At 44.1% G+C, this 13191-nt stretch overlaps 1 protein-coding gene across 8 annotated transcripts in view; it reads left to right on the forward strand.

The window, feature by feature from the left end:
• LOC115153188 (bifunctional heparan sulfate N-deacetylase/N-sulfotransferase 2) overlaps window positions 1-13191 on the forward strand; it is a 200448-nt gene that overhangs the window by 78180 nt on the left and 109077 nt on the right. For 7 of the 8 annotated variants that reach the window (XM_029698346.1, XM_029698345.1, XM_029698341.1 and 4 more), the window contains exon 2: window positions 7394-7434. The gene's annotated coding sequence lies outside the window, so the exon portion shown is untranslated. Of the gene's footprint in view, window positions 1-7393; window positions 7461-13191 lie in introns of all 8 variants that reach the window. The other variant, XM_029698347.1, reaches the window with a different exon arrangement.

The following is a 13191-nucleotide window of genomic DNA, read 5'->3' on the forward strand; positions in this document are numbered from 1 at the left end:
GCAGAGAGCCACATCAAATTACAGAAATACTCATCATAAACATTGATATATTATACATACGATTCAAGATACACTTCTTGTTAATCCAGCCGATTGTGTCCGATTTCAAAAAGGCTTTACGGTGAAAGCACACCATGCGATTATGTTAGGTCAGCGCCTAGCCACAAAAACCATACAGCCATTTTCCAACCAAGGAGAGGTGTCACAAAAGTTAGAAATAGCATTAAAATGAATCACTTACCTTTTGATAATCTTCATCTGATGGCACTCCCAGGTTTCCATGTTAGGCAATAAATGTTTGTTTTGTTCGATAAAGTTCATCTTTATGTCCAAATACCTCCTTTTTGTTCGCGTGTTTAGTTCACTTTTCCAAATACACAAGGCGCGGGCACTAAGTCCAGACGAAAATTAAAAAAGTTCCATTACAGTTTGTAGAAACATGTCAAACGATGTATAGAATCAATCTTTTGGATGTTTTTATCATAAATCTTCAATAATATTCCAACCGGACAATTCCTTTGTCTTTAGAAATGAAAGGGAACGGAGCTCGTGCTCACGGCTGCGCGTGTGACTAAACTAAAGGCTTTCAGCCAGACCACTGGTTCCAACGGATCTTATTCGCTCCCCTTTTACAATAGAAGCCTGACACAACGTTCTAAAGACTGTTGACATCTAGTGGAAGCCTTAGGAAGTGCAATCTGACCCCACAGACACTGGATATTCGATAGGCATTCACTTGAAAACTACAAATCCCAGAATTCCCACTTCCTGGTTGGATTTTTCTCAGGTTTTTGCCTGCCTGTTATACTCTCAGACATTATTTTAACTGTTTTGGAAACTTTAGTGTTTTCTATCCAAATCTACTAATTATATGCATGTTCTAGCTTCTGGGCCTGAGTAACGGCAGTTTACTCTGGGCACGCTTTTCATCCAAACTTCCCAATGCTGCCCCCTATCCCTAAAGAGTTAACTTCTGTGCAGCATGAGTGAGGAGCTAACATATGCTGCAGCCCAGACTCCCAGTGCAGGCTACTAGCAAAGAGTAAGTGGAGCAGGCACATGCACACTATAATAAGGGGCTGGTTGATAGACGGGCATGATCCGTGAGACACATTTGACAGAAGCACCTAAAGTAACACAAATTCTAGTACTGAACCATTTTTAATGTTCTACTATCGAAAAAGTACCAAAGTTTCGGTATACCGTGCAACATTAGACCAACTAAACTAGAGGAAATGTCCGATTTTCAGGGTAGGCTATTCCATGATGACTGAAATGCACATTGCAAATATTCAACCAAGACTTTGAACTTTTTCAATACCTGGTTTGCATACCCATCCTTGCCTTAGCATTTACTGGTAAATATCATAACTTTCCTACTGCTTTTCTAATCCTACCGCTGTCAGTCTTCGGTAAGCTGTTCATACAGCAACCAGCTGTTTGAAAGCTGTGCGACCGTTTGATAAATAATGAACTTAATGAACGAACAGCTTTGAGAATCCATAATTTAAAAAAAGAAATGATATAGGCTATATAAAAATAAATATCATTACATTATTTTTTTCACTGGCCCAAGGGGGGGGGCACTGACAGGGATGACGACTGGCCCAGAGGGTCTCCAAAGCCTCCCTGTGTGTGTGTGTGTGTGTGTGTGTGTGTGTGTGTGAATGGGAAGGTGCACACAACACAGAAGGCGCGAAGGAGACTAAACCAAAAAGACAACATGAGAACAAGTGGACAAAAAAGCTCATAAATAAAACAAATCTATTTTTTCATATACACTGATTGTTTAAAGCAAAACTACCAAAACTGTTGCTGATGGTGAACCTTAACAATTTAAATAAAAGTCCCGTTCAGTAGGTAGGCTATAGCCAGATGAGTGACGTCTCCGGTAAAACGCAGTTTTCAACAGTGCATAGATAACAATAACCTAGCAAATTGCGTAGGTTGTCACTTAACTAATAAAGCTTAATATCACGCAAGCCATTTTAGCATTTAAATGCAAGATGTGCAAGATCAGGAACAGGCCTCCTACCTCATGTTGGTCAGCACACAAAAGCTGGGCACAATGCGCAGTTTGATTAGGCTAATGGTGTTCCCCGGGGGTTGTTCGGCATGCAAAATGACTTGTAGATCAATTGACTGTTAGTTGTATCATGTTAAACTGGCTTTGGTGCTGTTGTGTCCCTTCTCTCTCTGACAATCTCACTCTACAATTTCACTCTGATCTATAGTGTGCTTCATCACACTGTTAGAAATTGCCTCGGCGAAAACGATAGCGATGCTCAATTTTTATTTACGGCTAACTCATTCTGCTTGCTCTCTCAATATGCGTGCTCTGTGTGTGTTTCCGGACTCTGTAAATGGATTTCCCCTCATTGGGCCTGACCTTTTCACGTTGGCTCTTTTCATTGGAGCTGTACATAATGTTTTCTGCGCCTGCATTAGCATGAGAGGAAGAGTGCCTGGCTGTCAGCTCAGAGATGTCACCTCGTAAACCTTCTCTACGTCTTCTGCCTCTCGATTCTGATTGAATGCAAAGGGCAGAGAAAGAAAGAAAACAGCTCCCTCACTCTCTGCTGTGGCCAGTTTATGACTATGCTAATGCTTCTCACAGGTGTAGATAACTGTTAGCCTTATGCTAATTGTGCTAATATTAACTTCTCACTCTCCCATGTCGGTAAACAGTTTGCCATTCAATCCATGCTAAGTAGTGGAGGGCTGTCAGACCATTAGGGAAGAGTGTTGAATCTTAAATCTCCATCCCCCTGGCCTGCGGTGTGGTCTGATTATTAGGCTGCTGTGTAATTCGTCCCTGAGGGCCCCAGGTAGAATCCCTCTCCTAAATCAGTACTAATCTACTACCTGCTGCCCGTGTCTCTCTCCCCCTCCACCACCCTCTGTATGGGGCGTTTGGCTGCAGAGTGGAGTGAGGGAGAGCAAGGGAGAGGCGAAAGGCGCAGACAATAGGATTAGCAGCACCATCCCCAGCCAGGCGGAATGTGTTTGTGCTGCTACACCGTTAATTGGCGTATATATCATGGGAGCGGCATAAAGCCATAAATAAGATTTGCAGCAACTTTGGTGGGTAAACAATGGCAACAGTCCGTTTGAGCCGGTGCTGCTGCAAGATACGTGCAACAGCCGTGAGATGATCCGTCATCCGCTTTATTAAGGTGATGGGAGATGTCGGTGTCTGTTGTAGTGCTGTAGAGGGGGTATTTGTTTGTCTGTACACGTTTGTGTGTGCGTGCCGGGGGTGGGTGCATGTGTTTGTGTGTACATGTCATCCTGTGTGCCGCCTTGTATGAGAAGTGGGTAGAGAGCTGGACGTGGGTGTGGCTAAATATGTTCCAGGTGTAAATGAGGGTCGTCAGCAATGTTCCTTCAAATCTTTTTGGGGCTCTGAGCAAATGAGCAGTGAGCAGAAACTTGAACGTTGTGAGAATTCTGTGCAACTTCCGCCGCGTATTTACAGTGAACACTGAGGCTGTTCCCTTACAGTTTTAGACAGTAGCCAGTAGCCAATCCATCGGATTTGTTGGTAGGCCAATCTCATTACATTTTCACATGGAAATAGCTTTTGATATAGCTACTACGATATAGCCTACAGTAGCCTATACTGTATGTGATGTTCAATGCAGAACTCCATTGCATGAGACTTTAATATTTATATATTTTTACATTATGCAGGGCTTGACATTAATTATTGATGTTTTTACTTGGTCTGTAATACCATGGGCCAAATAGGTGACTATAAATTGCATTGTGTTGTATGATGCAAGAAATCACTTTACAAAATACAATTAATTGCCATACAGAAAATTTGACAGTGTAGGCTACTCCTCTGCCAATGATGTAGTTGCACATTCATCCCTGTCTCAAAATACAACACTACCCCTTAAATTAAGACATTAGCTTTTTACCTGACTCGCTTTTCAAAGACCGCTTGAAATGGAGCCTACTCGTAACTCCCCATTGCTGACCTATACTTACCGATAATTGGGCTAACAACTCGCTAACTAGGAAAGAATATCAACAAATGTGCACATGCGCCCGCTCTGCGCTCTGATCTGAACTGATTTGAAAAGTGCATTCACTTGCAGGTGATTGAAAGACCATCCAATATAATTCTACTCCTTTGCGCTCTGGCTCTGCCGACAACAAAATCAGACTCAATCTTGCAAAGTTAGATTTGTTTTGGTTTGTTGCATTGAAAAGGGACGGATATAATGTTGATTCGATCACAGAAAAATATGAAAATGGGGCGAAGTCGGTGAAAAATTCTCTTGCGTCTCTGCGCAGAAGAAATGGCAGCCCACGCAGAGACCCAAGAGATTGAATTTCACTGAGTTCGCCCCATTAGTTTGCACTATATAGAGCAAATATTTTTCTGTGATCGAATCAACATATCAGCCCCTTTTCAATGCTACAAACCAAAACAAGTTTGAGTCTGTGATTTTGTCGTAGGTGCGTGACTGCGCACGTGCGCAGTTTAGCGAGAACATTTGTCGTCAGTAATGTGTAATACATACACTTTATCTACCAAAGTTTGTGGACACCCCTTCAAATTAGTGGATTCGGCTATTTCAGCCACACATGTTGCCAACAGGTGTATAAAATCGAACACACAGCAATGCAATGTACAGAAACAAACATTGGCAGTAGAATGGCCTGACGGAAGAGATCAGTGACTTTCAACGTGGCACTGTCATGAGATGCCACCTTTCCAACAAGTCAGTTCGCGGCTCTAGCAGGGCAGAATTTTGACGAAGTGGTAGGCCACACAAGTTCACAAAACGGGTATGCTGAGTGCTGAAGCGCGTAGCGCATAAAAATCACCTGTCCTCGGTTGCAACACTCACTACCGAGTTCCAAACTGCCTCTGGAAGCAACTTCAGCACAAGAACTGTTCGTTGGGAGCTTCATGAAATGGGTTTACATGGCCGAGCAGCCAAGCGTCGGCTGGAGTGGTGTAAAGCTCGCCGCCATTGGGCTCTGGAGCACAGGAAACCTTACTCTGGAGTGATGAATAACTCTTCATCGTCTGGCAGTCCGATGGATGAATCTGGGTTTGGTGGATGCCAGGAGAATGCAACTGTCGAGTTTGGTGGAAGATAATAATGGTCTGGGGCTGTTTTTCATGGTTTGGGCTAGGACCCTTAGTTCCAGTGAAGATAAATCTCAATGCTACAGCATACAATGACATTTTATACGATTCTGTGCTTCCAACTTTGTGGCAACAGTTTGGGGAAGGTCCTTTCCTGTTTCAGCATGACAATGCCCCTGTGCACAAAGCGAGGTCCATACAAAAATTGTTTGGCAAGATCGGAGTGGAATAACTTGACTGTCCTGCACAAGAGCCCTGACCTCAACCCCATCGAACACCCATGGGATGAATTGGAACACCAATCTGCGAGTCAGGCCTAATGGTCCAAAATCGGTGCCCAACCTCACTAATGCTCTTGTGGCTGAATGGAATGGAACCAAGTCCTAAGCCTTCCCAGAAGAGTAGAGGCTGTTATAGCAGCAAGGGGGGACCAACTCCATATTAATGCCCATGATTTTGTAATGAGATGTTGGATGAGCAGGTGTCGACATACTTTTGGTCATGTAGTGTATGTAAAGCTGTGTACTGGTGTGTTATTCATCTTTTATAGCAGTAGCAGGAGATAGCAGTGCATTATTTATCTGCCCAGGCAGATTCCGCTCTATCAAGGGCGACGTGCGTTTGACGTGATGCATTTATGCAGCAGGAGCGTTTTCTGGAGCACACTAGGTTGAGTAGCAGGCTACAGCACACCCTCTACCTCCATACCACTTTGGTCCCCCCTCCACCACCGCTACCCTACTTTCAACTGTGAGCTCCCCTCTCCTTCCTTCCCCTAATTGTGTCTCCAGCAGGGCCTAAAATGAACACGGCGGGTAAGATTTCTATTTCACCAGCCACAGGGCTCCACAGTGTGAGTATTTCACTTGCATTTGTGAAATAAAATAGTCAAGTATGATCACATTTATAGTGAAATATTTTATAGTTTTCAAAGTATTTCTGCCATTTTGTTTCATAGCTGGTAAATTAATCGCACAAAGTCAAAGAACTACGAATCCTATTAAGCCTATTCCACCTCGTGCTGCAACATTGCCTGGCTGGGGGCTGTGCTTTAGAAGTGCTGTGCACAGGCATAAAAGTTTGTGTAATTTACTCGAAACGAAAGTCTGCTCAAGTGAGACTTTGTCATTGTTTGTTGGCTATTTACATTGTTTTGTTCTCAAGGTAGGTTGTTTTTCTATGTTTGAATTTCAACTGCTAGGGAAGAGAAGACAATGCTACTCGTCAGACTCATTCTCACAGGCACAAAAACATGACTAGTCGCGCTACCGCTGTAACCTCCCGCCCTTAAAGGGGCAAGTGAACATTTTTGTCTCGTCTGTGATATTTTGGTTAAGACTCTCGTCCCAATATAACACATGTATTACTAGTAAGAAGTAACTGATGTATTGTTTTAGAAACATTACAAAGCATGTTCATTTGTTTTTTTTGTGTTTTGTTGGTGTAATTTTTGCAGCAAAAATATATTTTGTTTATGAAAAGGTTCCTAAACTCCGCTGTTATGTTGTCCTGTCTGAGCTGACAAGGTGAAGATAAAACCTCATGCATTGGGACCAGCTCCTTCACAACATGGCTCAATTATTATACATGTAGTGGCTGGTAGATCTACCTGCCACAGTGGCTGGTGGACCAAATAGCACCCTAACCCTGACTGTGTCTCATCAGTATCTCTAACATGGACACCTCTCCAATATCAGTTCCTTTATAATCACAGATAGGTGACAGGACTGGATAGGATTTATCCATATTTCTTATCATGTCCTGCCATGGAAGCTAGTTAAAACGTACTATTTAGAGACTGCTTCTGTGGGTCTGGACTGGGAGCCCTCTCTCGCTCTCTGGCCTGCCCTTGGATCAGTTGGCTCTGCCCACTACCACCTAGGAGAAAGAGCGGGATATAGTGACTCAGGGTCTAGTCAAGCCAAGGTGAGGGCTCTCCTCCAGCATCATACCACCATGTGATGCTATTGAGCCCGCTTGTCTGTCTTCGTCTCTCATCTCTCCTCATCTCTTGCTCTGTCGTCCTTGACAACCCTGGGGCTTCAAGCTGTGAGGACTGAGGGACATATTGCCTTTCAAACTGGGCAACCGTGAAACACTTTTCTCCCTCTTTTAAATGGAGGAGACTGCTGTGAAGGTGCTGTGTGCCCCCCCTCCCCCACAGCACTATGTGTATTTTAAGCTCGCTTGGTGAGGTGGGCAGCTCATATTAATGTAGGTGTGAACAGCAGGGGTTCATTTTTGGATCATTAATGAATCCCGTTTCTCTCCTCTTCTCTGCAGGTCCTCGTCTCGTCTCACCTCAGACTGCTGCTCACGCTGAGGTAAGGTGCTCTTCAAAGACAACAAGGTGTGCAGTTCTGTGTGTATGTTCTTTTGGGTGTGGGTGTTTGTGTGCGTGTATGCGATTTCATACAGTGTGTGTACGTTCACACATCCCGTATGTGTTAGTTTGCGTATGTGTCGGTGTCAGAGGATGATAGAATTTAACATAGCACAAAGAGCTTTGCATTTGCTGGTTCTATGATTGGTTCACTTGTGGACCCCGGCCTACAATAGCTCATATTGACTGAATCACATACCAACTATACCGGAATCAACAGCAACACAGTCTCACAGAAAGTTCTCACACAGACTTTGACCTGGATTCTGGAGTGGGATTAGACACGCCGACTACATGAATAACTTTATCTGATTTTAACATCCAAAAACAGAAATGTGAGCTGACGAACTGCGCACGCATGTACACACACACATCGGCAGAAAGACACGCACAGATCTGTAGCCTGTCTTTGCAGTGAGCTTGATAACAGATCTTTGCAAGGGGGCAGCCACCCATATCGAAGGCAACTGGATCCCAGTGAAGGGGCTTTGTTGGGGAGGGAAACGACAACATGGAACTCGAAGGACCCCCGTTGCCATTGCTAAGGCTAAACTGTGTCAAACATGGGCCTGAACCCAAGCAGGATGGAAGCTTTTCATTTCTTTGGGTTGGCTTCATCTAGGGTTGGCCGATAATACGATAGCATTGTAAATTGCCGATGATTGACAGCCATCGTTGATGGTGACAACATCGTGATGCAACAGATGATGGTTAAGCCTATTGGAACTTGACTGAGGCTGTGTCTCGCAGCGCACAGCAGGGCAGCACACAAGTGCTATTTTGAGTAATTTGCCTATTCCTATTTGCTATAGCCTATATCAATAAATATGTTATATAGCCTACAGAATGCAAGAGAGGAATGTAGGCCAGACAGAACAGAGAATTCCACCAAAGCGACACAATTCCAAGTTAGAAAATATTATTTCTCTGTCGGATGCATGGGCAATAGGCTATAGCTTAAACCTTTTTTTATTTTATTTTATCTATATTGTGTCTAGCTGTAAAAAAATACAAAAATAAATAAAAAAGCCTATATTCCATTCTCTCTTCATTTGATAGACCATGAGTATGACTGACGGCTATGCTTCGTTTTATGCATACCTTTCTCCCGATCAAACAATTCATGTAACAGAGTTCCATCTCGGTTATTTAAATAGTCTAAAAAAGTAAGGTAGCCAGAGGACTAATAATGAGGGAACATTCAATAGCTTATAAAAAAAATGTCATTACAAGTTTAATCAAGTTCAAGCTTATTTTGAAAAATTATCCATGCGAGTCGGGTAATCCCTCCATGTGAGGTTGAAAACCAAACTGCCTATAACCTATTCTCCTCCTAGCCCTATCATCAAAGCTTCAAGACAAGTAAAAAGGATGAGCAGTAGCTTATTTCTAGCCTACAAAGTTGTTGTGGCTTTCAAAAAGAGCAAGAATGAAAGTCTATAGCCTAAACCTAGGCCTAGGCTATTCTTAATCACAGCTTTATGAGAGATTGAAAAAAAGGTGATTTATTTTTATATCATTTTATGAGACAGATAATAATTACTTTATCTAGTTTTGCTTCTAGGCCTATAACCTAGCTCTCTAGGGGAAGACGTGCACACCCCTCAGATACACGCACACAAACCTCTTCTGCTCCTCCACCAGAAAGCGATATTAGAGAAGATTTTCCATTGCCTTCACTTAGCCTCTTCCCAGGCTTTGAACAACATTATCTTTCAGCGTGATTCATCCAGTTGCATTCGATTTCGAGCTATAGCCCAACTGTCGATTTAGCTGAGTTTATTGTTTTTTATTTTGGGGAGGGGGGCAGCCCAATAGGGGTGATAGCATCGTATATCACACTATTTTAGGGGTACATAATCATGATAGGACAAAGGTTGACATCGCCCAACCCTAGTTTCATCACAATACTAGTACGGAGCCTGATCCTGCCAAATTACAGTACAGTGTAGTATTTTCAGTCCCTAAACAGATGACTCCTTGCTTTCAACCCTATGTTTTCATTGTATCAACGGTTGTACTGAAAGACCAGGGTCAAGGGGCTTAAGACTCTCCTTGCGCACCCTTGCTCGATGTTGTGGCGTAACATACAAAGGTCACACATTCATGTCTCACAGTGTTACCTTTGGTTTCTCACCAGCTGTCTTTTTCTATATTCTCCTTGTATTCCTTCTTCCTTCCTCACAAATGATGAATGATTGATTTTAAAGCCTCCAGATCCTGGGTCACTTCTCCTTCTCCCACCTTCAGATCACAGTGCCCAACCAAAAGGCCCCTTTCTCTGTCCATGGCAACCCACAAGCTCGGCCTCTTAGATCAACCACCCCCCTACGGCTGGCAGTGCTGTCGCTTTCTCTCCCCCCCCCCCTTCCTTCTGGCGTTGGTGTACTAATGTGTTTTTATAATTCATTGTTAGTTTGGGAAAGGCATGTTCACCCAGCCCCGATCGCCCGCAGTGATGCATCTGTGAGTGATTTTCCAATGACAAAATAAATGAAATCGGTGGGGTGAAGGGAGGGTGAGGAGAGAACAACAGGAAAACAGATGATTAATTATATTTATTCTGTTGCAGTGAGCAGGCCAACGTGTCAATCATCTGCAGAGCCTTGTTTCATTCCAAACTTGCCACATTATGAATTGGAAAAACTTAGTGAAAGAGGTGTACGGTACAGCACACACTAAGGCTGACCCCATTTAGTCGACTGGTCGATTGTTTTTTAGTCGATAGGCTGTTGGTCGACCGAGATTTCTTTAGACGAGCAGTAGCAAAAAATATATAATATCTTGGTGTACAAGACACCTATCTGATTTGCGCATGTCTGAGTGGACTGATCCATTGTGAAGGCCGTGGGGTTGGCACAGTCCATCAGTCTAAGACGTGGTACTGAAATTGTATATGGTTATATTACATACAGTTGAAGTCGGAAGTTTACATACACTTAGGTTGGAGTCATTAAAACTCGTTTTTCAACCACTCCACACATTTCTTGTTAACAAATTATTGTTTTGGCAAGTCCGTTAGGACATATTCTTTGTGCGTGACGCAAGTCATTTTTCCAACAATTGTTTACAGACAGATTATTTAACTTATAATTCACTGTATCACAATTCCAGTGGGTCAGAAGTTTACATACACTAAGTTGACTGTGCCTTGAAACAGCTTGGAAAATTCCAGAAAATGATGTCATGGCTTTAGAAGCTTCTGATAGGCTAATTACATCATTTGAGTCAATTGGAGCTGTACCTGTGGATGTATTTCAAGGCCTACCCTCAAACTCAGTGCCTCTTTTGCGTGACCTCATGGCAAAATTAAAAGAAATCAGCCAAGACCTCAGAAAAAAATGGTAGGCCTCCACAAGTCTGGTTCATCCTTGGGAGCAATTTCCAAACGCCTGAAGGTACCACGTTCATCTACAAACAATAGTACGCAAGTACACTGCTCAAAAAAATAAAGGGAACACTTAAACAACACAATGTAACTCCAAGTCAATCACACTTCTGTGAAATCAAACTGTCCACTGATTGACAATACATTTCACATGCTGTTGTGCAAATGGAATAGACAACAGGTGGAAATTATAGGCAATTAGCAAGACACCCCCAATAAAGGAGTGGTTCTGCAGGTGGGGACCACAGACCACTTCTCAGTTCCTATGCTTCCTGGCTGATGTTTTGGTCACTTTTGAATGCTGGCGGTGCTTTCACTCTAGTGGTAGCATGAGACGGAGTCTACAACCCACACAAGTGGCTCAGGTAGTGCAGCTCATCCAGGATGGCACATCAATGCGAGCTGTGGCAAGAAGGTTTGCTGTGTCTGTCAGCGTAGTGTCCAGAGCATGGAGGCGCTACCAGGAGACAGGCCAGTACATCAGGAGACGTGGAGGAGGCCGTAGGAGGGCAACAACCCAGCAGCAGGACCGCTACCTCCGCCTTTGTGCAAGGAGGAGCAGGAGAAGCACTGCCAGAGCCCTGCAAAATGACCTCCAGCAGGCCACAAATGTGCATGTGTCTGCTCAAACGGTCAGAAACAGACTTCATGAGGGTGGTATGAGGGCCCGACGTCCACAGGTGGGGGTTGTGCTTACAGCCCAACACCGTGCAGGACGTTTGGCATTTGCCAGAGAACACCAAGATTGGCAAATTCGCCACTGGCGCCCTGTGCTCTTCACAGATGAAAGCAGGTTCACACTGAGCACGTGACAGACGTGACAGTCTGGAGACGCCGTGGAGAACGTTCTGCTGCCTGCAACATCCTCCAGCATGACCGGTTTGGCGGTGGGTAAGTCATGGTGTAGGGTGGCATTTCTTTGGGGGGCCGCACAGCCCTCCATGTGCTCGCCAGAGGTAGCCTGACTGCCATTAGGTACCGAGATGAGATCCTCAGACCCCTTGTGAGACCATATGCTGGTGCGGTTGGCCCTGGGTTCCTACTAATGCAAGACAATGCTAGACCTCATGTGGCTGGAGTGTGTCAGCAGTTCCTGCAAGAGGAAGGCATTGATGCTATGGACTGGCCCGCCCGTTCCCCAGACCTGAATCCAATTGAGCACATCGGGGACATCATGTCTCGCTACATCCACCAACGCCACATTGCACCACAGACTGTCCAGGAGTTGGCGGATGCTTTAGTCCAGGTCTGGGAGGAGATCCCTCAGGAGACCATCCGCCACCTCATCAGGAGCATGCCATGGCGTTGTAGGGAGGTCATACAGGCACGTGGAGGCCACACACACTACTGAGCCTCATTTTGACTTGTTTTAAGGATATTACATCAAGTTGGATCAGCCTGTAGTGTGGTTTTCCACTTTAATTTTGAGTGTGACTCCAAATCCAGACCTCCATGTGTTGATAAATTGCATTTCCATCGATTATTTTTGTGATTTTGTTGTCAGCACAGTCAACTATGTAAAGAAAAAAGTATTTAATAAGATTTTTTCTTTCATTCAGATCTAGGATGTGTTGTTTAAGTGTTCCCTTTATTTTTTGAGCAGTATATAAACACCATGGGACGATGCAGCCATTTTACCACTCAGGAAGGATACGTGTTCTGTCTGCTAGAGATGAACGCACTTTGGTGTGCGAAGTGCAAATCAATCCCAAAACAACAGCAAAGGACCTTGTGAAGATGCTGGAGGAAACGGATACAAAAGTATCTATATCCACAGTAAAACGAGTCCGATATCGACATAACCTGAAAGGCCGCTCAGCAAGGAGGAAGCCACCACTCCAAAACCGCCATAAAAAAGCCAGACGACGGTTTGCAACTGCACATGGGAGCAAAGATAGTACTTTTTTGGAGAAATGTCCTCTGGTCTGATGAAACAAAAATAGAACTGTTTGGCCATAATGACCATCGTTATGTTTGGAGGAAAAAGGGGATGCTTGCAAGCCGAAGAACACCATCCCAACCGTGAAGCACGGGGGTGGTAGCATCATGTTGTGGGAGTGCTTTGCTGCAGGAGGGACTGGTGCACTTCACAAAATAGATGGCATCATGAGGTAGGAAAATGATGTCGATATATTGAAGCAACTTCTCAAGACATCAGTCAGGAAGTTAAAGCTTGGTCGCAAATGGGTCTTCCAAATGGACAATGACCCCAAGCATACTTCCAAAGTTGTGGCAAAATGCCTTAAGGACAACAAAGTCAAGGTATTGGAGTGGGCCATCACAAAGCCCTGACCTCAATCCTATAGAAAA

The sequence above is a fragment of the Salmo trutta genome, chromosome 18 (genome assembly GCF_901001165.1).
Source record: "Salmo trutta chromosome 18, fSalTru1.1, whole genome shotgun sequence".
Taxonomy (NCBI): Eukaryota; Metazoa; Chordata; class Actinopteri; order Salmoniformes; family Salmonidae; genus Salmo; species Salmo trutta.